Below are 26,783 nucleotides of genomic sequence, written 5' to 3'. Positions count from 1 at the left end.
AGCTAACTTTAACTCATGCCCCCCAATGCACTGCTTATGACCTCACATATTACATCATTCATGACATGGTCAGTGACATCTCAAATGACATCACTGACAACATCATCCAGTGACTATGAGTATGTTTTAAAAGTTTCTGAGTGTTAAATATACATACCAAGGTGTATTGGTGAATCAGTGGGTGTATGAGTGCCTGTATGGATGATTCAGTGGGTGCATGACTGACTGCATAAGTGAGTGATTAAGTGTCTCAGTGAATGCATGAGTAAGTGACTGGTTGTGTTAGTATTTATATCAGTCCGTTAGTCGGTGTCTATGTGGCTGTGTGGGTGTGTGAGCAGATATGTGAGTGGCTATCAGGGTGATTGATCGGTTGTCTGCGTACCTGTATGGGTGTTGGAGTGTCTGTGTGGGTGGGTGACTGCCTATATGGATGAGTGAGTGGGTGAGTCAGTGGCTGTATCATATGCTGACGACACCCAGCTGCTTATCACATGCGGCCCAGATTATTTCGAAACTCGCCGCCGCTTTAAGGATTGTATGATCGATATAAGCAGCTGGATGTGTAGCAACAAACTTCAACTGAACAGTAGTAAACGGATATTATCCTGTTTGGCAAAGCCGAAGAATTTTGATCACACGAGTGGTGGCCGCCGGAACTTGGCCCTTGTCCTCCCCCCAAATCTGCAATCCGCATCCTAGGGATTATGATTGATCACACCCTGTCCATGAAGAACCATATCAGCCAGGTCACTGGCACCTGCTACGGGATTCTGCGTAATCTCCGGAAGACCTTCAAATGTCTTCCCATTGAAACCAGGAAGCCCTTGGTGCAGGGCCTTGTCATCAGTCGGCTTGATTACGGGTACGCCTTGTTCTTCGGACTAAACGAAAATCTGCTCTCCAAACTACAGTCCCTGCAGAATGCAGCTGCCAGACTCATCCTTGATCTTCCACCCAGAACCCTCTCATCCCCTACGTTGAAAAAGCTTCATTGGCTTCCCATTCGCCAAAGAAGTCCTTTTAAGAAACTGAGTCTGACGCATGCCATCCTGTATAAATCTGGTTCCAACTACCTTCGAAAGAAGCTCAATTGGTATGTACCAGTAAGATCCCTCAGATCCAGCCATAAATCACTCCTGATCCTGCCTCGTGTCTGTTCCTCCCGAAATGGCCATCAGTCCTTTTCCTATCTCGCCCCCCAGTTGTGGAACAAATTGCCTCCCCAACTTCTATCCATCTCTGAACATAATCTTTTCCGGGCCAGTCTCAAAACCTGGCTGTTCCCGTAAGGAGGTTTCCTTTTCACCTGAATCACCCCCCTGCACTGCCTCCACATTGTTCTTCTCTTCCAAAGCACCTTGAGACATTGCGGTGAAAAGTTTGCGCTCTTCAAAAACCTTTGACTTGACTTGACTTGACTTGTATGGGTTAGTGAATGTGTGTGAGGGGCTGTATGGGAGAGTGAGTATGTATATGGCTGTGCAGATGATTGAGTGGATGTGTCAGTGGTATATTGGTGAGTAACTGGGTATGTGAAAGGCAGTATAGGTGTGTGATAGGGGTATATGAGTGGCTGTATGGGTGAGTAAATGTAAGAGAGGCTATATTGGTGAGCATGTGCTTGTGTCAATGACTGTATAGGTGAGTGAGTGTGTGTTAGTATATGTATGAGTAAGTAAGTGGGCTTGTGTGCAACTGTATGGGTGAGTAATCCGCTTTGTGATTGACTGTATGGGTGAGTGAGTAGGTACATGAGTAGCTCTATGGGTGACTGACTCAATGTGTGAGTGGATGTATGGTTGTATGAGTGGATTTGTCAGTGGCTGCATTAGTGAGTAGGTGGGTGTATGAGTGGCGGTATGGGTGAGTGAGTGGATGTGTGTGTAGATCTATGAGTCAGTGAGTGGGTATGTAAGTAATGGTATGGGTCTGTGAATGGTTATGTGAATGGTTTTGTGGGAGTGAGTGTAGAAAAGGTTCTATGGGAGTGTGAGTGGGTATGATTTTGTGGAAGATGCCATCAGTGATGTCATATGAGATGTAATGAATGATGTAACATGTGAGGTCATAAGCAATGCATTGCGGGGCACAAGTTATAGTTAGCTCAGCTAACTATAACTGCTGTATTTCACTGGTGTTGTACTGGTTTTGTGCGAGTGAAACCTGAGTCTAACTATAACATCCTTGTAACCTTTGTTTTTTGCAGTGAAATTCTACAGTTTTTTTTAAATTCCATTTCCTAACTATAAAGTCCCTGTAACTTTACTTTTTTTCAGTGAATTTTTGAGGTTTTTTAAAATTATAATTCCTAACTAAAACACCATTATAACATTTGTTTTTTTCAGTGAATTTCTTTTCTTTTTAATGTAAAGACATTTTGCTCATTCACCTTCTGGAATCCAGCACAATTAGTTTGGGGGTACTGCGGTATCCCTGCAGCACTACTTCCAGTGCCTGTGTATACCAGAGCAGGTGGGAGATGAACCCTCTTTGTGCAATGTGGAGTGTTATGTTATGTTAGAACTGTGTAAAACGCCTGGTTACTCCAATGCGAAGTGTCCCTGCACTAGTTTTTTTCCTAACAGCAATCAGAGAGCCAGCGATGGCAATTAGATTACCATTGATTGCCTGAAGATCCAGGTCTTTAACCTTCTATGAAGCATCATTTCTAAAGGTTGTATTCTAAGGTCTACAGGAAGGATATTCCACATCTTTGCTACCAGGAGACTGAAAGAGCTACCACCCAAATGAGCTCTGTGCATTCTGGGTATCAGAAGCCTGGCTGTTCCAGAGGATCTCAGGCAATGATTTGGCAGGTGGAATTTGATCAAAGGAAACAGATATCAAGAACCCCTTAGATTTAAAATTCTGTGACAGAAACATAGAGCTTTAAAAGCTACTCTGGCTTGAATGGAAGTTAATGGAGTTTGGTAAGGGCAGGGCCCAAAGAGAAATGTCTAGGGATATTCAGAGGCATTCTAGCCACAGTATTCTGAACCCTCTGCAACATACTTATTCTGCTTTTGGAAATCCATGATAAAGAACATTCCGGTAATCCAGGCATGACACTACAGGCGTCTAAATGACTGTTTTCTTTGCCGGATCTGGCAAAAACTCTAAGATCTTATGAAGCATCTTCAAGATGCTGAAGCAGGTGCCCGCAAGAGTAGAGATCTGGGAATCGAAGGTCAGTGACAAGTCAAACCATATCCCAAGATTTTTTATCTTAGGATTTGGAGCAGGAACCTACCCTAATTCAGATAGCCACCATAAAGAGGACCAAATAGACAGTTGCTTGCCACCCACGAGGACCTCAGTCTTTTCTGCATTGAGTCTAAGCCAGCTGGAGTCCATCTATTTTGTCAGATCGACCAGGCATAATTTAAAATTGGAGGCAGCATCACCTGTGTCCTGTGACAAATTGATAATCAGCTGAGCGACATCAGCAAAGGATACTATCTTCACCCCGTGACACTCAACTACATCTGCCAGAGAGAGCATGTAGACATTAAATAGGGTCGGACTCAAACCCAATCCCTGAGACACACCTTGGGGTAGGGGGCGGCTCCCTGATTTGTATGACTGCTGAAAGACCTGAAAGGTGATGGTCCTGGAGAAAACCCATAATCCAACCAAGTGCACAGCCCCCACCCGAGACCCCAAAGTCGTTCAAGTAGGAGGTCCTGGGATACAGTATTGATGGCAGCACTCAGGTCTAGCATAATCAGGGCTGCGATCTCTCCCTTATCAGCAGATAATCTAAGCAATTTGGGGGCTATAAGAAGAGCAGATTCAGTCCTGAACATAGATCTGAACCCTGATTGGGTCTCGTGAAGAAGATTGTTTTCTTCAATAAACTTCGTCAGCTGAGAGTTAAAATATTTTTTAGCAACCTTGGCAAAGAATGGAAGTAGTGAGACTGGTCTCAAATACTTCAGTAGAGAACGGTCTAAGGAAGGCTTCTTCAGTAAAGGCACCACCATCAAATTTTTCCAGTCTAGAGGGACCCGGCTAGAGGGAAAAAAAAGTTTCAATTAGTTTGCAGAGCTTGGGGGCAATGGCTTCTTCCCCGCGTAAGTAAGTAAGTAAGTAAGACTTTTGTAAAGTGTAAAAATGCTGAGGCGTCTTGGCGCTGAAAGTATTCGCCAAAGAAGGGACATATTGCTTCTTACTTGGACAGGAATAACCAGGTCTTAAGCATCTTCCTGAACGAGAGTCTATTCGAATGTAGCTTAGTTACAACCGGCTGAGTACTCCAGAGCTTGGATGCCTGATGGGAGAGACTTCTACCCCCCCATCTTGCCCTTCAAATATTAGGGACCTGAACAATACCTTTGCTGGCTGATCCAGCTGCGGGATATGCGAGGAAAAAAGTTTCTGTAGGTCCAGAGGCCCTCCACCATAAAGTGTTTTATGCACTAGACAAAAAGCCTTGAATTCAACTCTTTGCTGGACCGGAAGACAATGAAGGTCCCTGATGCTGTTGGAAATGGGATGGAATTTATTGATGTTTAGCTGCACCCGAGCTGCAGCATTCTGTAAGAACTGAGGGGCATATTAGCAAGAACCTCGTTGAAGTTGAAGTTAAGAATTTTGTATAGCGCTCGATCACCGTGCGGTTTCTTGGCGCTGAGGACGGAAAGCTCCGGGAGGGGGCCGAGGAGGCCACTTAGTCTGGGAATGCGCGGGAAAAGAGGAACATTTTGAGAGCTTTGCGAAAGTCCAGGTAGATCGGAGTAGTCCTGATAGAAAAGGGAAGGGCCTCAAGGCTCCTTGCTCAGTCCAACCATCTTCAACGTCTACATGAGCCCCCTCGCAGACATCGCACGCCAGCACAACCTCAACATCATCTCCTATGCCGACGACACCCAGCTGATTCTCTCCCTCACCAACGACCCCGCCACCGCCAGAGCCAACCTTCTTGAAGGGATGAAAGAGGTAGCCGAATGGATGAAGAACAGCCGCCTGAAACTGAACTCGGACAAGACGGAAGTCCTCATCCTGGGATCCTCACCCTCCGCCTGGGACGACTCCTGGTGGCCCCCTGCCCCAGGCAGCGCACCCTAACCAACAAACCACGCACGCAACCTGGGCTTCATCATGGACTCGTCCCTCTCCATGACCAGACAAGTCAACGCCGTCTCCTCGTCGTGCTTCAACATCCTGCGCATTCTACGTAAGATCTTCCGGTGGATCCCCACCGAGACCAGGAAGACGGTCACCCAGGCCCTCGTCACCAGCTGTCTGGACTACGGCAACTCCCTCTACGCCGGAACCACCGCCAAACTCCAGAAGAGACTCCAGAACACCTCAGCACGACTCATCCTGGACATCCCCCGTCGCAGCCACATCTCCGGACATCTGAGAGACCTGCACTGGCTCCCGGTCAACAAGAGAATCACCTTCCGACTCCTCACCCACGCACACAAAGCCCTACACAACCAAGGCCCAGGATACCTCATCAGCCGCTGCAACTTCTACGCTCCCAAACGCCAGCTTCGATCGACCGGCCACGCCCTCGCCCCCGTCCCCCGCATCCGAAGAGCCACCACAGGAGGACGCCGCCAAGACATGGAACTCCCTCCCAACCCACCTCCGCCTGACCCAGGACCACCTCGCCTTCAGGAAGCAACTCAAGACCTGGCTGTTCGAGCAGTAGCGGACCCCCCTCCCCTAGCGCCTTGAGACCCTCTGGGTGAGTAGTGCGCTATATAAATGCTTTGATTGATTGATTGATTGATTGAAGGAGGGGGGGCCAAGGTAGAGAACCTCATGCCTCCGAATTTTTTCCTCCTAAGCGAGGAAAACATAAGAGAAGCTGGGAGGAGGAGCACAGGTCTCTGTTGGAGACGTAAGCTTTAATTTTGGAATTGATAAAGGCTGGTGCAGTGCCAGCCAGGGCTAGAAAAATCGTGCAGGCCATCATGAATAGGGATCGTTCGAGGATGGGCAGCCAGTGGAGAGTTTTTAACAGAGGGGTGACATGGTGGAATTTAGGAAGTCGATAGATCAGATGGGCAGCCTGGTTTTGAATTAGTTGTAGGCGCTGGAGTTCGTATGCAGGGGCACCTACATATAAGCCATTGCCATAGTCAAGGCATGATATGATCATGGCAAGGAGAATACATTTAAGAGCTGAAAAGGAAAAAAAGCGAGAGATTTTGCGTATGATTCGGAGAGTCAGGAAGCATGATGAAACCACAGAGCTGATCTGAGGACGCATTGTGAGGTCCTTGCTGACTTTGATCCCCAGGGTTTATACAGAGGCTGAGGGTAGAGGGGGAAGACCAAGAGAGGGAGGCCAGAAGGCGGAGGTCCAGGGACTGGGGGAGCCACCTGTGAGTATCAACTCGGTCTTGTCGGGGTTTAGCTTTAGATGGTTACCATTCATCCAGTCGCTGATGAAGGTCATGATGGTTTCAAAGTTAAGAATTGAAGCTGGAAGGGGTAAAAGATTAAAGATGAGCTGGAGGTCATCGGCATAATTAAATACAGTGACCTCCATTTTTTGCAGATCAGATATAAGTGGAAGGATATAGAGATTGAAAAGAAGAGGAAAAAGAGAGGAACCCTGGGGGACCCCACAGAGAACCGAGCGAGTAGGAGCGGAGAAGTCCGCCAGCTGAACGGCCTGTGTGCGGTTCTCTAGAAAGGAGGTGAGCCAGGCCAAAGCAGATCCCCGGATGCCGGCGCCCTCGACGCGGTCGAGAAGAGTGGAATGACCGGCCGTGTCGAAGGCGGCGGACAGATCGAGGAGGACCAGAGCCTGGGAGGGGGATATCAGCACTCCCTCTGAGCTCGTCCAGGACTGAGAGGACGACAGATTCCGTAGAGTGTAGTGGGCGAAAGCCTGCTTGGTGAGGAGCCAGGAAGTAGCTCTACTCAATAAAGGCACTGAGGTGTGTAGTACCATGGCTCTCCAAAATCTTTCCCAGAAACGGGAGTACGGAAATAGAACGGAAGTTGGAAAGGGAAGTGGGGTCAGCACCTGGCTTTTTTAAAATAGGAATTACTTTGGCTGCTTTGAACAGAACAGGGACGATGCCCTGAGTGAAAGAGTTATTGAGGAGAGTTAGTGGGGGCTCAGAATAAATGGAGAAGATCTCTCTTAAGATGTGGGCAGGGCAGCTGTCAGAGGGCGACCCTGATTTGACTTTCTTAAGCAAAGTGGAAGAAACCTCCTTGGAAATCAGGGCAAATTGATCTAGGAAGAGAGGTTTAGGCGGCAGCTGGGGATGTGAGAAGGAAGAGGAAGGTGGGGAATATTACGCTTGATGGTTGTAATTTTCTCAATGAAATAATCATTGAGAGAGTTGCAGAGGGATTGTGAGGGAATTGGCTTGGGGGTAGCTCTGTCAGAGGTGGCTAACTCCTGGACAATAATGAAGATTTCCTTAGGTTTGTTTGCCCCAAGTCAAGTCAAGTCAAGTCATAGAATTTGTATAGCGCACTACATACCCAGAGGGTTTCAAGGCGCTTAGGAGGGGAGGAGGATTACTTGTCAAATATCCACGTTTTAAGTTGCTTTCTGAATGCTAGGTGGTTCTGGGTAAGGCGAAGGTAAGCGGGGAGTGAGTTCCATGTTTTAGCAGCCAGGTATGAAAAGGATCTGCCTCCCATGGTGGTCTTGTTGATGCGAGGTACAGTGGCGAGGGCTTGGCTGGAAGAACGTAGTTGGCGGGAGGGGGTGTAGAAGGACAGTCTTGAGTTGAGGCAATCTGGTCCGATGTCGTAGAGTGATTTGTGTGCGTGGGTAAGCAGTCAGAAAGTGATCCTCTTATTGACGGGTAGCCAGTGGAGGTCTTTAAGGTGACCAGAGATGTGTTCGTTGCGTGGGATGTCTAATATGAGCCTGGCTGAGGCGTTTTGGATTCGTTGGAGTTTCTTCTGGAGTTTTGCGGTAGTACCTGCGTAGAGGGTGTTTCCGTAGTCCAGTCGGCTCGTGACAAGAGCGTGGGTGACTGTTTTCCTTGTTTCGGAGGGGATCCAGCGAAATGTTTTTCTGAGCATGCGAAGAATGTTGAAGCAGGAAGAGGATACGGCGCTGACTTGTCTGTTCATTGAGAGTGAGGAATCCAGGATGACGCCTAGGTTCCGTGCGTGGTCTGTCGGGATGGGTGCTTTTCCGAGGTCTTCCGGCCACCAGGAGTCGTCCCATGCAGAGGGGGATGTACCTAAGATGAGGACTTCTGTTTTGTCTGAGTTCAGTTTCAGACGGCGTTGTTTCATCCATTCGGCAACTTCTTTCATTCCTTCGTGTAGGTTAGTTTTGGCTGTGCTGGGGTCGTTGGTGAGAGAAAGGATCAGTTGAGTGTCGTCCGCGTAAGAGATGATGTTGAGGTTGTGTTGGCGTGCGATGGCCGCGAGGGGGCTCATGTATACGTTGAAGAGGGTGGGACTGAGAGAGGATCCTTGTGGTACGCCGCAGATGACTTCAGAGGCCTCGGACTTGAATGGTGGAAGGCGGACTCTCTGGGTTCTTCCGGTGAGGAACGAGGTGATCCATTCAAGCGCTTTTCCTTGGATTCCGATGTTATTGAGGCGTTGTAAAAGGGTGCTGTGGCAGACTGTGTCGAAAGCTGCAGAGAGGTCAAGGAGGATGAGGGCGACTGTGTCTCCATTGTCCAGTAGAGTTCGAATGTCGTCTGTTGCTGCGATGAGGGCGGTTTCAGTGCTGTGTTTTGCTCGGAAGCCAGATTGAGAGGGGTCGAGGGAATTATTGGCTTCGAGGAAGGCGGCGAGCTGGTTGTTGACAGCTTTCTCGGTTACTTTGGCCGGGAATGGAAGAAGCGAGATGGGGTGGTAATTTTTGAGTTCGGTGGGGTCCGCTGTTGGTTTTTTCAGAAGGGCGGTGAGTTCAGCGTGTTTCCAGTCTTCCGGGAAGGTGGCGGAGTTGAAGGAGCAGTTGATGACGTCTCGGAGGTGCGGTGCTATGATGGAGTCTGCTTTGTTGAAGATGTGGTGAGGACATGGGTCTGTGGGGGATCCTGAGTGGATGGAATTCATCAGGCGGATGGTGTCCTCAGTGGAGATTGGGTTCCAGTCGTTAAGGGTGTTCACGGGGGGAAGATGATCAGCAAATGGTAGGGTGGGTTGGTTTCCGGGTTGGTTGTCAAAGCTGTTGTGGATGTCTGCAATCTTGTTGTGGAAAAATGAGGCTAGGGAGTCGCAGAGGGTTTGAGAGGGGGTAATGTCGTTTGAGTTGGCCGAGGGATTGGAAAATTCCTTGACGATGTTGAAAAGGTCCTTGCTGTTGTGGGCGTTGTTGTCAAGTCGATCCTTGAATGCTGTTTTCTTGGCTTTTCGGATCAGTTGGTGGTGAGTGCGGGTGGCGCTTTTGAAGGCGTCCTTGGTGCTGGTGGTTGGGTCTTTTTTCCAGGCCTTTTCAAGGGAGCGGCAGAGTTTCTTGGACTTCTTGAGATCATCGTTGAACCATGAGGTCTTCTTGCTGCCATGTTTGCTTTGACGTTTTTTCAGTGGTGCTAAGGTGTCGGCGGTGTTGGATAACCATAGGGTGAGGTTGGCGGCGGCTTCGTTGGCGTTAGAAGAGAGGGCTGGGGAGTTTTGAAGGAGCGATGCGGCGATTTGGTCTGTGGTGATTTTGTTCCAGTTTCTTTGCAGGGTAGGTTGGAGGTGGGTGCTGGGTTTTGGTTTGTTGTAGGTGAAGTGAACGCAGCTGTGGTCAGTCCAGAGGAGGTCCGTGGTGTGGCTGAAGGAGACATGATTGCTGGATGTGAAGATGGGGTCGAGTGTGTGACCTGCGATGTGGGTGGGGGAAGTGACTAGTTGTTTGAGTCCGAGGTTGGCGAGGTTGTCCACGAGGGTGGCGGTGTTGCGGTCGTTGATCTTTTCAAGGTGAAAGTTGAGGTCTCCCAGAAGGATGTAGTCTTTGGAGGGGAGCGCGTGAGGAGTGATGAAGTCTGTGATGTCTTCACTAAATTTTGCGCGGGGTCCTGGTGGTCTGTAGAGGAGGGTGCCTCTGAGTGTGGTCTTGGGGTCGATGTGGATCTGGAAGTGAAGGTGTTCGGAGTTGGCGAGGTTGGCGTCAGAGCTGGTGGAGATGCGGATTGATTTCTTATGGACGATAGCGATTCCTCCTCCTGTGTGGCTGGTACGGTCTTTGCGAGTGATCTTATAGTCTTCAGGGATGGCAATGGTGATGTCTGGAGCGGAGGAAGCATTCATCCATGTTTCCGTAAGGAAGGCGATGTCCGGAGAAATGGTGTCTAGTAGATTCCATAGGTCGATGGCGTGCCTGTGGACTGATCGGGTGTTGAGAAGGATGCATTGTAGGTGATTGGGGTCGGGAATCAGTGGTGTGGTCGTAGCGGAGATGTTGACGGTGCCGATGAATTTGCAGGAGTAGCAGGAGAAAGGTCCATGGGTGTGTCCGGGAGCAGCTTGGACGCAGTTGGGGGCGCGACCGGGGTTGAGGGCTAGGAGGGTGGCGGCATCGTAGGTGATGCGGGAGGGCTGGGCAGCGCGAGGGGCAGGGGGTCTGGCGCTGGGCGCGGTCCAGGCGCGGACGGGCGTAGACGGGCTTACCTTTGGCGCACCTTCGGCGCGGATTGGGCGCGGTCGCTGCGCGTAAACGCTGCGCGCGGGTACAACTGACATATATGGATAGTGGAGGGGGGGGGCGAGGGCGTCTCAGCTGGGAGGCGGGGCGGGCCACGAAGGAGGACAACAACGCTCAAAATGGCAGCGGAGGGGTCAGCGGAGCGGAGCGCTTGGGGCGGAATGCACAGATACAGCAATTATGTATACACAGACACAAACGCGCTTTCAGAATGTCAAATATGCAAAGCGGCAAGCGGGGCAGACTGCAGGCAGTAATGAGGGCAGACAAAAGCTGAATAACGATACCACAGTGCACCAGGGAGGCAGGGGAGCGACCACTCGGCTGGAGGGCGAAGCGAGTCACAGCGCGTTCTGGACACGGAGCGCTCTATCTAGGCAGTGGGAGGGCGTCTCAGCTGGGAGGCGGGGCGGGCCACGAAGGAGGACAACAACGCTCAAAATGGCAGCGGAGGGGTCAGCGGAGCGGAGCGCTTGGGGCGGAATGCACAGATACAGCAATTATGTATACACAGACACAAACGCGCTTTCAGAATGTCAAATATGCAAAGCGGCAAGCGGGGCAGACTGCAGGCAGTAATGAGGGCAGACAAAAGCTGAATAACGATACCACAGTGCACCAGGGAGGCAGGGGAGCGACCACTCGGCTGGAGTGTTCTGATTTGGCGTGAAGGATGGCTTTCTTATAGTCCTGGAGGAGAGTAATATATTGCAGTTTTAATGCAGAGCAATATCCACGCCTCCAGTGGCGCTCAGCCTGACTGAGGGCAAGATTTTTGTCTTTAAGTTTGATGGTGAACCATCTATTAGCCTTGTGAAGGCGACGAGTTCTAACCAGTTTAAGGGGGGCCACTTGATCGCAGGTTGCGGAGAGCCAGCTATTAATAGCGGCAATCTGAGAGTTGGGGAGATATCAGCTAGGACAGGGAGTGAAGCAGAAAGGGAAGAGCAGGGTGTGACTGGGTCCACATGGTTCCAATTGTGCGCCCAGATGTTGCTAGGGAGTGGATGTTTGTGTCGATTCCTTGGTGGAGGGAAAAGGAGATGAGGAAGTGGTCAGACCAAGGGCAAGGGGTGACAAGAGGGGAGGAGATAGGTAAGATGGCTGACCATACCTGATCCAGGATATTGCCGTGGGTGTGAGTAGGGAGATGTATATGCGAGGTAAAACTCAGAGTGCAGAGTGATTCTGTAAAATCTTTAGACATGTGATATTCATGGGGGTCGGTAGGCCAGAAATTAATATCGCCTAGTACCAGAACAGAGGAATTGTTGACCACCAGAGTGGCCAGCAATTCCTGAATAAAGTGAGGCATAGGTTGAGGAGTTCAGTAGAAGAGTGCACAGGTAAATGGGGCTACATGAGATATAAAGCAAACAACTAAATAATCAACAGCGGTAATAGAGGGAAATGTGAAGAGCTGAAACTGGAGTTCGGAGGGGGCAATTAGGGCCACTCCGCCGCCAATCTTAACCTCGGGGCGGTCAGCACGTAAAGCGTAATATGAGTCAGGGAGGGCCGCTAGGACGTCAGGCAGAGAGTCGGATGAAAACCAGGTTTCAGTAAGAAACAGAATGTCTGGTTTGACCGTATCTAAAAAATTAAAAAGCTCCGGTTGGTGTTTCACCGCTGAGCAGGTATTGAGAAGATAAAATAATGTTGCGTGAGGGGAATAGTGGGTGGAAAGGGTCCGGGAAAGTGTCTCAGGGGTAGCAGAAGGCAAAGAGGGATCAAGTAATCCAGATGTCTGAGGGCATGATATAATTGGATTTGATTGTAGTATGCCAAGATTTCCAATGTGAGTAAGGGTAAGGGCATTAGGCAGCCAGTTGCCCTGGAGTGCCAGCAGTTGTTTAGAGGAGTAGATTAAAAACTGAGCATAGTGGTGGGCCCCGAGCCCCGGTCGACCGCGGACTGGCGCAGACGGGCTTGCCTTCGGTGCGCCACCGGCGCGCCCACTGCGCGCGTCCGCTGCACGTGTGCATTGGCCGTCGATTAAGTAGGCCGAGGTGCGCGGGGTGGAGCGCTAACCTGCAGTGATCGCTGGAAGTGGAATCAGCCTCAGGAGCCCTCCGAGCAATCGGCACGCAGCCGTGTAGGACCGGGGCTTGGGATGAGCGAGCAGGTAGGGCTGCACAATAGTAGCAAAAAAATACAATAAATTTTAAAAGTCAGGTTTTTTAAAAGCAAAGTATCAGGAGCATGCACGCACAGCTAGCGACCACCCACTGCCACCGGGTGCTAGTCGCGTCCCAACTCTTTGCTGGACCGGAAGCCAATGAAGGTCCCTGATGCTGTTGGAAATGGGATGAAATTTCTTGATGTTTAGCAGCACCTGCGCTGCAGCATTCTGTAAGAACTGAGGGGCATATTAGGAGGAACCTCGTTAAAATTATTGCCGTTTTAGCGGCAGGAAACTGCAGCTGAAACGGCGATAATGGGCTTGCTAACATGTGTTATAGAATTCCAATTGAAGCGCGGGTTAGATGTCCTGCACATCTAACCTGGGCTTCTATTGGAATTCTATAACGCAAATTAGCAAGCCCATTATCGCCATTTTAGCGGCAGTTTCCTGCTGCTAAAACAGCGATAATTTTGACGAGGTTCTTGCTAATATGCCCCTTGAATTTTGAGGCATTTGTCAATGTCCAGAAAAAGAGCATTGCAGTAGTCAATTCCAGAGAGAATTAAGACAACCATTACGGTTTTTCTCAGTTCTTGTGCAATGAGCAGAAACATTTTTCTGAGGATTTTTTAAAGGAAAAAGTAATAGGAGTTTAGAAGATTGATCTGGCCTGCAAAATTGAGCTGATCATCAAACATGACTCATAGGTTTCTGACCTTATCAGTGGTATCAGGACAGCATCCTGTCTTTGCTGGTCACCACAGGTGATTCCAGAGTAATGATCGCTTTCCAAACTCAACTAACTCTGTTTCATCTGTGTTAAATTTAAGATAATTCAGATCCATCCACCCAATGATATGCTTCAGACAGTTGTGGAACCTCTCAGCCACTATTTCTCACCAGAGTATATAGATATCACAATATGAGTGTCGTCGGCATAAGAGACCAATGCAAACCCATGTACCTTAATCAGCTTAGCCAGAGGACTGACAAGGATGTTAAAGAGGGTAGGTGATAGTCCTGAGCTTTGAGGAACTCCACAAGGGAGTGAAAAGGCCTTGGATGTAGGATTACCCACAGCACAGTCTCTGTTCCCTCGAAGCAAGGAAAGAGGTGAGCAGGGTTGGGGCCGTCCCCTTAATTCCAACTGACTTCAGCCTCTGCGTTAGTACCAGATGGTTGACAGTATTAAATACAGCTGAGAGGTCAAGTAGGATGAGTACGGCCATCCGCCCACTGTCAAGCTGTTTATGTATCTCCATGGTGGCCAAGACTAAGGCTGATTCTGTTGAGTGGTTTGGTCTGAAGCCATGTTGGTTGGTGTCTAGGAGGTCATTGGATTCTAAGAAGCACACCAGCTCATGATTAATAGATTTTTCTAGGATTTTGGCCATGAGGTAGGCAACATATAGGCCAATAATTTTTAGCCTCAGTGGTATCTAGTGAGGTTTTTTTTTAGAATGGGCTGTATACAAGCTTTCTTCCAGGAAATCGAGAAATTACGTGACATGAGAATGTTGTTCCGAAGTGGGGCCAAACGAGTACTAACACTATCTGAAGCCATGTGAAATATTGAGGGAGGAGAGGCATCAGACGTGGTGCCAGATTTATTGGATAATAGTATATTATTTACTTTCTCAGAGTTTAAAGTGGAAAACTTAGCAGTTGACAAGTTGTTGGAGTTACGGAGACAATATCCTCTAATGACACCTTTCTGACAGTGTCTGGGGCGTTCCCTGCGAGCTCCTTGTAGTCTGCTTGTACTTTAGTCTGGAAATAAATGACCACTTTAGTGCAGAAGGCTTGATCAGGAAAGAATTGATTCTCCCGCTGAAGTTTGGACAGAGAAGTGACAGTTTTGAAAAGCTGTCTAGTCGAATTTGTGGAGCTTCTATTTTAGAGGTAAAGTAGTTCATTTTGGCGTTTTTATAGCTTCTTTATATTCTACTAGGGCTAGTCTGTAGTTAAGTTTGCCCTGCTTACTGTAATCTAATCTCCAGGTACGTTCTAAATGTCTGCACTTAAATATTATGTTTTTGAGTTCTGCATTGTACCATGGGGCTGGAGCTTCGTTCCGGTGTTGTTTAGTAGATTTATCTGGGGCCAGGAGAGTGATTGCTGATCTGATCCAGCAGTCAACATTATCAGCAGCCTTATTGTTATCTGGGACTAAGAAGGACCTCTTCTAAGTCAGTTTTGTTAATTTTGTGCCACAGTCAGGTCTTGGTAGGAAGGAATAATTTGTGAAAGGGCACTATTTTCTCTGGAAGAAGGAGTTTGAAAGAAAAAGCCTTATGATCGGTCCACGTTAGCAGCAGTATTTTTGCTCAGAAAATGTTGGGGTTATTCATGAAGATTCCATCTAATGTGTTACAGGCCTTGTGTCTGGGCTCCGTGATAATCTTAATGTTTCTATGTGTGCTGCACAAGCAAAAACGAGGAGAAATAAAGCATTTCTCCTCGTTTTGCCTGTTTACAACCAGGTTTTCCCTGGTCTTAATTTTGGTGCTGCCTCCTATTTACGTTGCCCTTGTAAATAGGAGGCAGCGGCAAAATTAATGGGTGTTACGGTGGAACGCCCAACGCAACACCCATTGCCCTCACCTTTTAAGCTAATTACAGTGTGAAAGGGTGCCTTATTTACAAAGCAACATTAAGCCACGTTAAGCAGCTTAACTCTGTCTTGTAAGTAAGGATAGGCCCTATCACCATCATAACATCACTGAAAGTGACACTGTGGTGGCAATAGGGGCTTGTAAATATGCCCAACAGTGTTACTAAATTTGAAATTGAATGTTGTTGCTTCTACTCCAAGGTGATGGGTTGGGTCAAACATGGCCTTAAAGCTAGAGCAGTAAATAATTGCTATCCCTCCTCCCCTTTTCCTTTTCCTGTCTACACTTGCTAATTCCTATCCTGCATGCACAGCTGCAATCCAGTCGGGCTCCGAAGTTTCATTGGCCTAAGTTTTAGTTGAGAATATCAGATCAGGATTAGAAGTCTGCATCAAGTTCTCGAAATCATATTTGTGCTTGATCAATGATCTGGTGTTCAGCAAGATACAAGTTAGTGAGTTATTTGTAGCATTGAGAGAGTTGTTATCTCTTGGTGTGGTTTTATCAAGTGCTCTGCTTTGGGATTAGCTGCCATGGGGTTAACCGCAAGGGAGAAGTTGCGTAGGTTACAGTGGTAAGGAGTGTTGTCCTTCTCCCCATCAAATAACGGGGTATTACAGCACTTACCATTGTTGAGTGCAAGTAGCTATTCCCTTAAATAGACATGGTGGGAGAAATGGCCAGGAGTCCTGGCCCTTGGCGCATTCCGGGTGATGATGGGGCAGACATGCTTTCCTTTGGCGCACCAGTGGCACGACCGTTAGAATGGGTTTTTATGTCTCCCTGCGTGCAAAACAACTAGCACGCTGATCTCCTAATAGCGGGCCAACTCTTACTTACGTGCACCGTAGGTCAGGAGCACAACACACAGGTGAATTAAAAAGCAACAGTGTAAGTTTAAAGACGCCCTTCCCGATGGAGATTTCTGAAAACGCCACCTTATCACAGGTGCGGCACTTTCTGTTTATGTTCGGTCTTGGTCACGACTTGACCTGCTGCTTTCACGATACCAGGAAAACGAACCGGGGGTTAGTTGTTATATGATCACCGTATTAAAACGAGAGACTTTGATGAAGACGCATTTGTCCATTCCTATTCATGTTTTACGCCTCTTAACTTGGGGATCTTAATAGCACTTGGACTACAAACGATTCTACCTCACCGACTGGGTTTTTTTAAGTATATTTCAGCTAGGGCTGTGACAATCCAAGCCAAGGAGACCTCAATTGGTCAAGCCAGAACGTCCTTATCCCGGTTCATATACTGTGTTGGTTTATGATTGCCGTTTCCTGATATTACTATTTTGCCCTGACGAAGTTCCCAAGGCAAAAAAGGGAATGAAACGCGCTGGCTGTGCCTTTGCTCACAGAAAACAATACTCTGAATAAAGAATAAGATATTTATAAATTACTTTTCTCTATTGACTTCATTTGAGTGCACCTTCCTTTTTGGCTTTTTTGTACTGTGGTAATTTGTACATCCTCAAGCAGCGGATGCTGGAAGCAATTGCTCCACCTAATATCAAGAATACATAGAACCATTGTGCTTGACCTTGTCTGCTGCTTTATGTTCTTTGGTTACATAAGTTTAAAACCAATTAAGAGGCACAGAATAAAGGAACAGTTCTTCAGTAGTTACAATTATCAAGTGAGTGCTCGGTACATGCATGGTCAGTGAGATGGGTCAAGAGGAGATCCAGATTTCACCTTGCAGAGAATACTGCCAGTCTATAATACAGTTAGGGTCTTGAGGTTGGAAAAACTCTCAGTGGGGCATTGATTCTCTTGCAAAGTGAGTTTAAAATTTCTGACGGATTCGGGAAAAGAAGCGTAGATAGTATCTATCTTCTCAGAGAAGTATCAAGCTACTAAATTGCAAAATTCAGTAGAGGGAGGAGTGGTAAATGATACCACCTCAAGAGAGTTCTGTAAGGACCTTGCCTCTCCCCAGCCCCTTTTTTTAGGGGGGAAGTTTTATCACCATCAAATAGATAAATACATATATAAATACATGAGGCAATTCAGTGCATAATAAACAAAATACAATATTGAGGGAAAATGGGAATCCGTGGACCATCAAATACAGAACTCCAATTAATATCATACAAAATACGAAGATTATAAATAATTCATAATTCATCTTGACCTATCTCATTATTTTTTTCCAGCTGTACATCGTAGCCCATATATGCTTTCCTAGTTTTTTTTGCCTTTCGTGCCTTCCATTCATACACCCCCTTTTCAAGATTAAAAATTGATAAAAGCTGCTCAAGTCATTGATGGAATGTTGGGGAAAGCAGTGAATGTCTATGTTTTTGAAAGACGTAATGGTGTTTGCAGAGTGGTGGAGAAAGGGGGCGGGTCTTTTGATCAACTCCTAGGAATCCCACTGTGTAGGACTTACAGAAAGTACCAGGAGGGCTTCTTGGCACCCTATGTTCCTCAGCATCCAAAACGACTTAATTCCTCACCTTGTAGTTCCCCAGGAGATGTGTTTGCAGAATTATGTAGAAAGGGGGGGTAGCCTCTGCAGACCTCTTAACTATTCCACTGTGTGGGACTTACTAGAGGTAACAGGAGGGGTTGAGCACCCCCAAGGACCTTAAGCAGCCAAGGGGACTTCATCTCCCAACTAGTAGTGTGCTAGGAGGCGTGTTTGCAGATTGGTAGAGAAAGGGGGCGGGCCACGAAGACCTCTCATTCTGAAGGTAACAGGAGGTGGCATGGCCTTCAGCAACTTGCAGTAGGATTTTTTTTAAAAAGGTTTTACGAGAAGGGGGCAATGTGGCTCCCCTTCCCTAAAGAATGTTTGGCCCAGGCGGCTGCCCTCCCTTGGTCAATTTAGGCCCCAAGAACTCCATTCCCTGGGGCCCAGCATTTATTTTTATTTTCTATGTAATTTATAGAGAAGGTGGCTGAGCGGTCCCCCTACTGTGCTGATTTCAACCCAAGGAACCCAATCCCCCAGAGCCTGGCCTTTTTAATATATTTTTTTTAAATCATAGGAGGAGGCCATGTAGCCTCCCTCCCGGTACGATTTCTGCCCCAGGGACCCCATACCCGGGGGCCTGCCCCTTTTTCTTTTTTTAAGCAAGAAGGGAGGTGGCTGCATGGCCACCCTCCACGGGCCAATTTCGGCCCCTCCCCTGGGGCCTGGCCTCTCCAATGGGGGCTGCAGGGGGGAGTCTGAAGGCCCCCGTAGTCTCTGCCGGCTCTCCACATCCTGTGGGACATACAGCTCTCTCTGTCCAAAAGCAATTCTGCCCAGCTTTGTGCAAGCAACAGCATTTTACATGGTCTCACTCAGACCCAGAGCAGTGTTTGCTATGGCTTGGCGAGAGCACAGGCAGAAAACTGCATTGTCCCGGGGTGGGCACCCCAGGGCATTGCTGGTGCCTGTCGCCAGTAGGTAGTTATAGTTAGGACCTATTTTCCATAGGAAATCTGCAACATTCTATTTTTAATAACGTTGGCGCCGGTTGACGAATATTCGCGAAATGTTCAAAACTGGTGGGGAGCTTTGGTCTGCTCCTATCCTGAAAGTCTTGGGGTGATTCGTTAAGCGGGGGCTGAGAAAAAAGGGGGGCTCCCAAAACATGTTTTACCCATGCAATTTCCCACAGGAACCGTTAATCGCAGCTACAACCCAAACTGCTGAACGGAATGACACTAAATTTGGCAGAAAGGTAGACCTTAGTTCAGAGTTGTGCCTTTTGCTTAAATGGTGTAAATCCGTTCAGTAGTTCCTGAAAAAAATCACATTTAAAAGAAAAATCTGAAAAATCCGTGTAGGGTGCGCAGATCCTGCCGATAAAAAAACGAAGCACGGTCTACCGCGCTTTGATGCTAATTAGCCCCGGGCAGGGCCAAGTCCCTGGGGCATGTGGAAAATAAAGTGTGGGAGGCCCAATCCCCCCCACCACACTGCCCCAGGGACCGCCACCCCTAGAGGCAAAGGCTTGCTTTCAAGAGGCTTGCTTTAAATTTGATTTAACCGGTATAAATAGCAGTGTGTCTGAATTGCATATATTATTCACGCACAATGTTCATTGCAAACCCTTCATTTCCGGGTGGTGGGTTATCGTGCGTTAAGATGGTTGGGTGAGTGCACAGTTCATAATGGGTGACATGATGGTGCGTTCATTGAATTGGTATGTGAAACCATTGCGAATCTCACAGCGATGCCAGATCCATATTCAGCGGCGCCCACCATGGCATTGGCTGTGGTTGTAAACAAAGGACACAGAGCGTGCACTGGAGGGGCAGTGTCACTATAAGTTAACTCCTCTGGCTCAGGGACATCTCATGCTTTGTGTGGTGTTTGGGAGGGTCTTGTCAGCCATGCCTTTTGGGCTATCCTACGCTGAGGTTACGGAGGGGAGTTGGTGTATGTTAATATGGAAAGCAGATTCTCCGAGTGGTATTCACAAAGAAATGAGACTAAACTGGGAATTGGTCAAAAGGCAGCTGTTTATTGGCAGTTCACCTGCGTTTCCTGTAACTCCTGCGTAATGTGCAGTTATATTTGTAATTAAGTGCCCTGTCACCTATGACTCACAGCCATTAGCCCACACGCGCCCCTCTGCCAGTGAACCCGGGCCATTGGCCGGGGGGAGCGCATGTGATGCCCTGCAAATATATCGAATTTCATCTTTGCCTCAGCTCCCACCCTCCACTTGTCCATGGGGTTCGGGAAGGAAGTGTCCAAATTGACAGGGTGGAACAGGGCCAGGCTGGAGTGTGGTTGACAGGGCAGGTGCCACAATGATGAGCACTTACCCCAGGACATGCTGTGTGCTGGGAGGGAAGTATCCCCAACCCATGGGTGGGCAGTAGTGGGGAGCCCAGGCTGCAGGATTCACAGATGTCATACAGTGCCAGCTGCACAGGAGAAGGGTGGGCAGCCTTTGGCACAGGGGGGCAACTTCAGCTGTCAGTGCATTTTCACCAACCCCACCCACACCACCTTCAGCACTCACCCAGTCAGCAGATGCCGCAGCACCCCTACAGCTCCCACACCCAGGTCCTGCCTGCCCCATTTCAAGGAGCCGTGCCAGCTGTTCCCACCCTTGCCAGACCACCCCCCACATCACAGACTTTCCTGGCTGCAGATCGGTGGGGTTTCTAGGCACCGCTCAGACCTTCCCGTACCCAGGATGTGGGCACGACAACTTCGAATTTCTCTTGTCCTTACCCACAGCGACCCTCGAACTTTTGACTGGATGAGAGTGAAAAGGAACCCACCTAGACTAGGTGAGACAATTAAACTTTTTGGTCGAAGAGTTCGTAAACATAACACTTAAAGGAAATATTACCTGCATAGTTCTATTAAACCACCGCTGTATATTTGGTGACACAATACAGAACATTAGCTAATTTGTCCTATTTTCAAGTAGATTGAAACTCACCCAACAATATCAAGCTATATATATATATATATATATATATATATATATATATATATATATATATATATATATATATGTAGGAATACAAATGTATTATGTACAGTTTCAAGCAGTTGATTTCGCAAAAAGAAAACTCGCATTGGCATAGCCAATAGGTCTCGCCTTTGGGCCCTTATAAGTGTTTAGTTATCCAGCACAATATCCTTGGTGCAACAACATCAACTGTTGCATGGCTAAACACTTATAAGGTCCCAAAGGCGAGACCTATTGGCTATGCCAATACTTGTTACGATAGTGGTACTATCTTACTAATTGAATTCTGTTGAATGTTCATTGTCATCTGCCTGCTAGCATTACATCAAAAGTACATTTATGAAAAAGCAACATGGTCCTAAAATGCACAGTTAGCACGAAGTGTAAACAAACTACTGATAAATATGTAGATGCTTTTATTGATTCAGTCTGTAGCCAAAATGTATGCTGCAGCTTTGCACTAGCTAGTATTGGTAAAGTGCAAAGAAAGCCTAAATGCAGTTGTTTGCGCAGTTTCAAAAAAGTCAGAATTCAGTTTGCATGATAGTGATGACTTCAGTAACATTTTTATGAAAGGGAAGCTTGGCAAATTCATCAATAGTAAGAAGAAATGGGTATTTATGAACAATACTATTGGGTAGATTCATAATTTAATTGGGAAGAAATGCAGTGGAAATTAAAAGACTTATGTGCTTTATATAATTAGATACAAAAATGTGTTAGCTAAACATTGTATGTGCCACCTTTAAAGTGTGAACACAATATTGTAGTCTTAAGGAAAAAACATCAATAGTTTTTTATGATATGTTTTAATAGATGTAATATACTTTTAAATGTTGAAATTGTGTATGTTTAGTATACTTTAATAGCTTCTTAAACCGACATAAAGTGTGTATGTTTATTTGTGTGTGTGTATATATATATATATATATATATATATATATATATATATATATATATATATATATATATATATTCACTGAAAAAACCATAGGTTATAGACCATATATAGTTAGGAATTCGCATTTACAAAACCTTATTTTACTCACACAAAACCATTGAAATTCCATATATAGTTAGTTGCACTAACTATATATCGCGCACCCGCAATCCACTGCTGATGATGTCACATATTACATCATTCATGACATGGTCAGTGACATCACTGATGGCATCACTGATGACATCTCAAATGACATCACTGATGACATCTCAAATGACATCACTGATGACATCACTGATGACATCTCATTTGACATTACTGATCACATCACTGATGATATCATTCATGTGATAATACAATGAACCTCTTCAGACTCTAATATAACCTTAGATACAATCAGTGTAAACAGACACTCACAGACTGTCACTCATCCATGGAGTTACTCACACACCTAGTCAGTCATGCAAAGAATCAATCACACCTCCATTTCCTCAACTATACAGTTATATAAACTTTACTTATTCAAACATATACTAACACATATTTACTCTCTTATACAATCCCTGATACAAGTTCACAATGATCCATACAGCCACTCACACATTCACTGGCTCTTATGCACAGTTATTTATATATGTCAACTCTCACATGTACTGTGTTTTACATATGTACTTACTTTGACATGTAGCACTGAGATATCCATTCACTCACCAATACACTCATGCACACAGTCAACCGCCCATACAGCTGTTTCCACATGCACTTTTGAAACCATACATCTAGTGAATCAACTGCTCACACATCTATGCACAGAGTCATACACCTCCCAGCCACCCACACACACACTCAGTCTCCCATACAAATACTTGGGCAACCAATCAATAACCCATATAGTTACTCATATAGCTACTTATCAACACATGCAACAGTTTACAGAACAACAGACATAATGATGCACAAATTAAGACAGTTTAGTCACTAACCCATGCACTCAGTGAGACACATTTAATCACTCACTCATACAGTCAGTCATGCACCTACTAAATCCTTCATTCAGACACTTATACATCCACTCATTCTTCAATATGTAAGACATATTTTAACTTTACAGAAACATACAGTCACTGGATGTTGTCATCAGTGATGTCATCAGTGATGTCATTTGAGATGTCATCAGTGATGTCATCAGTGATGTCACTGACCATGTCATGAATGATGTAATATGTGACATCATCAGCAGTGGATTGCGGGTGCGCGATATATAGTTAGTGCAACTAACTATATATGGAATTTCAATGGTTTTGTGTGAGTAAAATAAGGTTTTGTAAATGCGAATTCCTAACTATATATGGTCTATAACCTATGGTTTTTTCAGTGAATTTTCAAGGTTTTGTAAATGCTAATTCCTAACTATATATGGTCTATAACCTATGGTTTTTTCAGTGAATTTTCAAGGTTTTGTAAATGCTAATTCCTAACTATATATGGTCTATAGCCTATGGTTTTTTCAGTGAATATATATATATACATACATATATAAACATATATCATCTGTATATCTATATAAATACAAACATAAATGCATGCATACATATACTTATATGCATACAGATGCATGTTATTTACATGAAAGTTGAAAAAATACTAATAAAAGCACAGCTAAAAAGCCACCTCATTACAAACAGAATGGCTTTAACTTAAACGAGGGCGAGATCTATTGCATTTTCAATGCTTGTTTACTTTGGTTCCATCAAGAAGGCATTCAGATGTGTCACACATTTGCCATAAATTCTGAATGTTAGCACTCTAGTTGCACATTAGATCACTGTAGTAAAGCTACTGCTCACCAGGGACGTCTGCTGCTGGTATTCAAAGTGCATGTTTCAGTCTGCATGTCAGAATTTTTTTAATGAAATAGAAGAGGATTTGAGAAGTCACTCAAAATGATCCCTAATTTTTCTTTCTGAAGCACTAATCATACTTTCTATGGCAAAATTAACCCCCTCATGTTGTTCCTTTTTAAATTGAGTGTTTTCAGACTTACCACTTCATTCCAATCAAGATGGCTTCTGGTGTGCCATACTTTTGTCATAAGTAAGACTGTTAGCGCTCTAGTTGTTCTTTAGAACACTCTGGGACATTCTGTCATTGGGCTATACTTGGGGTACATCTGGGTGATATTTGGGCTACATTTGGGCTCTTTTGTCTCTGGTGGCCATCTTGGGAGACTGTATGTCAGAATTTTTTAATGAAATTGAAGAGGGTTTGAGAAGTTACTCAAAATGTGCCCTAATTTTTCTATCTGCAGCACTAATCATAATTCATATGGCAAAATATACCCCCTCATTTTGTTCCTTTTTAAATTAAATGTTTTAAGAGTTACCACTTTATTCCAATCAAGATGGCTTCAGGTGTGCCATTCCTTTGTAATAAGTAGGACTGTTAGCGCTCTAGTTGTTCTTTAGAACACTCTGGGACATTCTGTCATTGGGCTATACTTGGGCTACATCTGGGTGATATTTGGGCTACATTTGGGCTCTTTTGTCTCTGGTGGCCATTTTGGGAGACTGCATGTAAGAATTTTTTAATGAAATAGAAGAGGATTTGAAAAGTCACTCAAAATGTGCCCTAATTTTTCTTTCTGCAGCACTAATAATACCTTCTATTGCATAATATACCCCCTCATTTTGTTCCTTTTTAAATTAAATGTTTTAAGAGTTACCACTTTATTCCCATCACCATGGCTCCAGGTGTGCTATACCTTTGTAATAAGTAGGACTGTTAGCGCTCTAGTTATTCTTTAGAACACTCTGGGACATTCTGTCATTGGGCTATACTTGGGCTACATCTGGGTGATATTTTGGCTACATTTGGGCTCTTTTGTCTCTGGTGGCCATTTTGGGAGACTGCATGTCAGAATGTTTTAATGAAATAGAAAAGGATTTGAGAAGTCACTCAAAATATGCCCTAATTTTTCATTCTGCAGCACTAATCATACTTTCTATGGCAAAATATACCCCCTCATGTTGTTTTTTTTAAAATTAAATGTTTTAAGAGTTACCACTTTATTCCAATCAAGATGGCTTCAGGTGTGCCATACCTTTGTAATAAGTAGGACTGTTAGCGCTCTAGTTGTTCTTTAGAACACTCTAGGAGGCTGCAGTAGAACACAAAGGAATCAACTGACAGTCTCTGTCCTTGTTGGATGTACATGTTTTACTGAGAATGTCAGACTTCATTTTCACATGACTGAGAAAGATAATGTGAATTTACAGAAAATATGCTTTCAGTTTAGCTTATAGATCTCCTTCCAAACCACTGTGGGAAAATCATGAGATATTAGTTTTCTTTCAAACAATATTCATGATATCACAGCAGAAGGTTTTTTCACATGGTAAAATCACCTTAGAACCCACCACAATTCCTAAAACGAGTATGGTACCATCAACAAATGATTTATAATGTAACTAAAGTCCTAAAACCCTCTATTAACTACAATGCTTTTTAATGAGGTGCTATCATGTATATTGGTCCCAAGATGGCTGCCAACACTTCTTGGATGAAGTGCTGACAGCCAATCAGATCAGATGTGTGGTTAGGCTCCGCCCAGATATATATCTTTTTTTGAACCTAAATTACTCAAAATCCACTGGAGCACATATATTGAGACCTAGCAAAGGCACATCGGGCTAACAGCCCCTACAATTTTGCCAAGTTTTGTGCAAATCCATTCAGCCGTTCGAGCTAAAAGTGAGGCCAACCGCCCTATGGAAATTAACATTTTTTCTCGGCTCCCCCTTGATGAAACCCCCCCAAATTGTCAGGGGCTGCTCAGAAACAAAATGTTCCATTTTCCTGAAAATTTCAGCCAATTCCATCCACAAACGCCAAAGTTATTAGACATAGAATTTTCAAAAATCCCATAGAGAAAAAATCCTAACTATATATACCTACTGGCGACCGCCAGTAGGTAATATATATATATATGTATATATCCATGCGTCCATGTGGCATATTCAAAACTGCAATTCCCAGAATGCCACAGACGTCTATCAGGGCGGGACCGATATTGAAAATAAAGATAAGTTCTTCAGACCTGCCTTTCCTTCATTTGCCAGCCAGTGATCAAGAGCGGGTAGCTCGAAACGCGTATGGCGCAATTGGTGAGCTGCTACCTGATGCAAAACTGCGCTACCAGTGATGTTGTGTGCTGTATTCCTCCGTGTGTGGCTTTCTCACGAGGGGCGACTCTTTGGTGTACATGTGTAGCGGCTGGTCCGGCCGCGAGAAGGCCCCACTGCCTGACAGAGCAGGTCTGAGGTGCTCGGAAACGTGAGCACTTCGGAAACGGAGGTTGCCTGCACCACGGGGAATTAATTGTGCAGCTTTGCCAAAGGACTAACAGCCTGCCACCGAACGGGATGAACATTTTAATGAAGGTGGCGGAGCCCACTAGGGAAGTGAACTGCACGCGTCCATGTGGCATATTCAAAACTGCAATTCCCAGAATGCCACAGACGCCTATCAGGGCGGGACCGATATTGAAAATAAAGATAAGTTCATCAGACCTGCCTTTCCTTCATTTGCCAGCCAGTGATCAAGAGCGGGTAGCTCGAAATGCGTATGGCGCAATTGGTGAGCTGCTACCTGATGCAAAACTGCGCTACCAGTGATGTTGTGTGCTGTATTCCTCCGTGTGTGGCTTTCTCACGAGGGGCGACTCTTTGGTGTACATATATATATATATATATATATATATATATATATATATATATATATATATATATATATATATATATATATATATATATATATATATATATATTATCCACCAATTGCCCAAGCATTCGGGGGCGCACTCACTGCAGCTTCAACCAGCCAGTTCCACCTGCCAAAGTTTCCCCATCGGTGTTCTCCAAGGACAAGACCACGTCACACTTCACTTGTAACATTGTTTATTTCTTGTGACCTTACGCGTTTCAAATCCTTCGCTTCATCATCAGAGGTCAAGGTATCTCTGAACAGCCATTGGGAGTTCCCGCCCTGCAAACTCCGCCTTTGGTAGAACGTGCATCGTG

The 26,783-nt window shown here is 45.7% G+C and overlaps 1 pseudogene; it reads left to right on the top strand.

Moving 5' to 3' along the window:
* The first annotated feature begins 707 nt into the window (after positions 1–707).
* LOC147709100 (uncharacterized) lies at positions 708–20,624 on the top strand (annotated as a pseudogene).
* Positions 20,625–26,783: the final 6,159 nt, after the last annotated feature.

This window comes from Lissotriton vulgaris, chromosome 6 (genome assembly GCF_964263255.1).
Source record: "Lissotriton vulgaris chromosome 6, aLisVul1.2, whole genome shotgun sequence".
Taxonomy (NCBI): domain Eukaryota; kingdom Metazoa; phylum Chordata; class Amphibia; order Caudata; family Salamandridae; genus Lissotriton; species Lissotriton vulgaris.
The sequence above is the reverse complement of the archived record's forward strand: the minus strand, read 5'-3'. Positions and strand labels throughout refer to the sequence as shown.